The 4476-nt window shown below is 42.8% G+C and overlaps 1 long non-coding RNA gene across 1 annotated transcript; it reads left to right on the top strand.

Moving 5' to 3' along the window:
• Positions 1 to 1383: 1383 nt before the first annotated feature.
• On the top strand, positions 1384 to 4259 carry LOC134492361 (uncharacterized). Its single transcript, XR_010067433.1, has 2 exons — positions 1384 to 1778; positions 2708 to 4259. It is a non-coding gene; the product is annotated as an uncharacterized LOC134492361 (long non-coding RNA).
• The last annotated feature ends 217 nt before the right edge of the window (positions 4260 to 4476 follow it).

A 4476-nucleotide genomic window follows, 5' to 3' on the forward strand; every position in this document is an offset into this window, starting at 1 on the left:
CGCCAGCATTCTACTTTGCAGTATCTCCTTCCCTGGAAACATTTCCCTCATCCTGAATGGGTTGCTGCTCCCGATGTGCACTCGCCCCGTTTGGTTGCTCGTTTTCACTCTGCCTACCCTGACAAGCCTGCTCCTTAGCATTGTTTTTTTGGGGGGGGGGCGATATGTCATGTTTCCCCATTTCAATGTTCTGTTAACATTGTAACGTTTCACATGTCAAGTCATTTTCCGTGTATACGCGCTGGGTTCGTTCGGGGTTTTTCCATTCCTGCGCGCTCCTTTGTTTTGGATCGTTGGAATGTATGTTTGGGTTTGCTATCCTCTTCAAGGTTACTTTCCCAGGCGCGTCTAACGGTTCCTAACACCTGGGAGGGGGTGCGTGCTGACGAGTACTTGGGGCGGGACTGGCTTGAAGGCAAGGCTTTTAAGTTTGTATTTGGCGCGCTTTTGCTCATTCTCAGCTTTCTCTGTATTTGCATACTATTCCTTTAATAAATCAGTTATCTTTAAGCCCGAGCTTGTGAGACTGAGTATTTGGGTTTAGGCAACCATTACACACCCCCACCCACCCCCATTTCAACAGATGGTGGGACAGTAAGCCAGAGACATGTTTTCGAAGCCCAATTCCTCTTTCTTCCAGCCCTATGCTGAAGGAAACCAAGAAATCTTCAGGCTCTCACTCATGCACAGCTGGCAGGCCCTTTTTCTACGTCTTTCTTTTCCTGCAACCAATCTGGCCACTTGCCATGCTTCTAAAGGGGATAACCATTTCACCAGTGAAGAAAATGATGTACAAAGGCCCCTGGGGAGTGGCAAGGAGGCAGAAAGTTCTAGTTGACCTGTAAAAATGTGGAATAGGACTCTCTGTGGCACAAGATGTCCTGGGTTTCCTCCACCCCGCCCTACAAATTGCATTTTTGTCCCTGTCTGTCCCTGTTGGCACATCCTCTTTGATTTTGCATCATACTGGAATATAAGATGATATTAGAAGCTGGCTTTTATATATCCGTGACTATATTTAGATGGCTATTGACATTTATTTAAAAAAATATAACAATGGGGCATCCCCAATCTGTTCTCCCATTTCCTGAAGTCCGTCTTCCAAATACACAAATGCTCTCTTCCACTGTGAAAGAGGCTTTGGGATTTATTGCTTAACTCTCTGGTTTGAATTTCATTGGGTGGGGTTTCTGGGTGGACTTTTTGAATATGAGACAGCAGAGACTACTGATGCTTTTGTCGCTTACCTCTCTGTCCTTCTGCAGCTTTCCATGCTTCATGATTTGAAAAAGCTCCACAGGAGGAACTCCTTCCAAAGTCTTCCTTGCGGAGGGTTTCCAGCAAGGAAGCTGGAGGAAAAACGGTGCAATGGTCAACCACAACAACAGAACTTTGCATCTTTCTCTCAACATTTTTTTCTTCTTTGAATTAAGATTTTGCAAACCATTTCTTTTCTGTCAAACTGAGAATGGTTAGGAAAAATAGAGCTGAAATTTCCAGCACAACACTCTTATTGTCACATTTCCAGTCTATCCAGTCAGATAGGGAATAATTACAGCATTGGGGAGCCCTTTCAGATTTCAGTGGAGATGGGGAAATAGATTTAAGCTCTGATAATTTCAAACACAGTTCCCTTGACACAGAAGGGACATCCAGGAAGAGTGATACAAAGTTCAAAGGCTGAAGCTCAACTTGATTCAAATTCCCATCTGCCCTGAGGGTTTCTCCTGGCCCGATCAAAGAGACGGAAGGGGATGGCTTAGGAGTGTTATGTACAAGTGAGTATTTGTCTATGATGAGAGCTATGTGTATATTCTAAACATTGCTTGTTGTGGTTTCATTTTTTTATAGGTAGCAATGTTACCAACACATGGCAAACAATTACTTCCTTTTAAAAGGCAAAACAAAACAAAATGATTTACGCCTTTGGCATGCATACTTACTTCCTTAATTGTCAGACAAGGTACTGGCCAGAAAAAGAGTTGCTCCTGAGAAATAATTTATGAAGTCTGAAACATTGGGTGGATCTTGGAGAGTGGTGGGGAGGGGGGAGAATAGGCATTTTGGCCTTGATCTGCCAAGGCTAGCCCTGCTCTTAGATGGGTTACTTCAAACACCAGGCTTTGAGTATTATGAAAGCCCCACAGTTTGTTCATTTCTGAATTCCGTTGGGGTGGGGGGAGTGGGTAGGAAAAAGAGCTTGTGGGATCTTCTGCCCCTGATACCAAAATAACTCAACAGCTTTGGGTTCCCAGCACCACAACTAGCAGCATGGGGAAGCCATTTGTTGTTTTGCTTTAGGTAGCAAAAACTTGGGAGCTGTCTCTCCAGATTAGCTGCTTGCCACAAATACAGAGTGCCACATATCAGCTTAATTCCTTAACATTACTTGGCCTTATGAAACTGTCCTTTATTCCTCCAGACTTAGAGCTGGTTTAAAGGGAGATTTGTTGTCCCATGGCTTTTGCAACTTAGCGTTTTTCCCAGAAAAATAAGAACCAGTGTAACCCACCCATATAGTACTAAACAATGGGCTATTTTAATTTGCAATAAGCAGCAGCAAAGGAGTATTCTACCTTAGCAATAATTCTGTTTTGTTTGTTTGTTTGCTAGTTGCTTTGTTTGAAGTTACTCCAGACACTAGTGCAATGTGTAATGCTTAACCTTTTGTAGAAAAACATAAATAATTTCATTTCTTAATTTGCAGGTTATTTCTATTTTCTTGAGGCAGACAAGGATAGCTACTTTTTCCAAATGTCTTGTAAGTTTCCCATTCCCCCCATGCCGCCCCCCCGGATTGTTTGAACACTATGATAGGAGTGCAGTCTGAAGATCTGGAAGTTTACTTCTGCGCGTGTGTGTTTTAAAGACCCTTTTCCAAACAGCAATCAACACTGTTAAAAATTAAACAAGCTGCTCAGCCTTGCTGAGGCTGGTCTTGGAAGGCAGAGATAACAGGGCTAGGTAGTTACCATTTGGGCAGCTTGGCTCCTTCAGCAAAGAAAGGCCTCTTTGTTTTGATGTTAAACATTACAGGACTTGCCCCCTTTGTGGGAGAATCTTTGCGGAGGTACAAGGCCTCTGGGTGCCCTTCATGTTGATATTTCTAAGCCCAGAGGGCAGGAGGGTGTCCATCCTGGGAGGAAAAAATAAGGGGGGATTCTCCTCCCTCCCCTGTCCCTCACTCCAGGGTTAATCATTCCCCCCACTCCAAAGTGTCAGGGTACACAGTTGCTTCTCTCTTTTTTGAAAATTTAAGCTAAGCCTCTTGATGTTATATAACATTGCACAGCGTAAGATTGCTTCCTTTGTTTAATTATTCCTAAGCTCCAAAGTTAGAATGCAGGTAGGGTTTTTTTTTTCCTCCCCAAAATTTCTGAAGATAAGATGGAGTTGGAGGAGGTAGGGTGGGGAGGTTGACTTTCTTTCAAGTTTTTAAACTCCAACAACTGCAAGATCATCCAGATCATAATCCATGCCAATGCATGGTACTTTTTGGAAAAAAAAAAAGACAGTTGTAAAATCAGGGATCAGGATCATGAGATCTTCAGAGGAGATGAGTTTCCCTCAGAAGCTGTTGCATAATATTGTTAGGAAGGTTGCAAAGCCTTCTTGCATTAACTGTCTCAATTGGCTGGGAAAAATAGCACTAGCTCATCCCAAGCTTCCATGAGGAAACAGAACCCACTGCACTGCTTATTCTCTATGTAGGATCATATACGGACAGGCGAATCTCTCTCCTGCAGAAAATAGAACCGAGAGATCCCATCATTCAAGAATGCTACCCCTTGACTGTGCCAACCCTGCCAAAGGCATGATTTCTGTATGCTTCATTGGACACAGACTCTATCAGAAGGACATCTTGTATATCATCTCATGTATTGTATTGCATCAAATGTAATCTATCTAGTTTATTATGTTGAATGTATTGGACATAATGTACCGGACATAAAGCCGAACATGATCAGTTTGTGATGGAATGGGTACAACTGTGCAGCGTGGAGTATAATGCACTCCTTGTATTTGGTTATGCGGATTAGACCTGTCATGTTTAAAACCTGATTTAATATGTCTATAAGCAATAGGCACAGCCTCTGTATGAAACAGCAGATGTCATGAAATAAGAACCGCTACAGACTGTCCAGCTTCCTCTATATATTTGGTTGTTTATATCAGCATTCCAATAATGGTAGGTTTGGGGATTGCTTCTTAGCAATGAAAAAAGGGTTACATTTTGTAAAAATAAAATTAAAAAACAATTAGCCCTGTTTACCAACAGGAGAGAAGGCCTGACACACACAGCTGGCCCTGGAATGAGAGGAATGTAGGCAGAATTGTCTTTCCTGGCTCTGGTGAGTCACTAATCCTAATGTAGCCTCATGTTCACACAATACACATTTTGCTGACCAAGACAATCTGTGGGTGCGAACAAGTACATGATGCACATGACCGAGCAGGGTAAGGCAGGGAAAGGGT

Source organism: Candoia aspera, chromosome 2, assembly GCF_035149785.1.
Source record: "Candoia aspera isolate rCanAsp1 chromosome 2, rCanAsp1.hap2, whole genome shotgun sequence".
Classification (NCBI taxonomy): Eukaryota; Metazoa; Chordata; class Lepidosauria; order Squamata; family Boidae; genus Candoia; species Candoia aspera.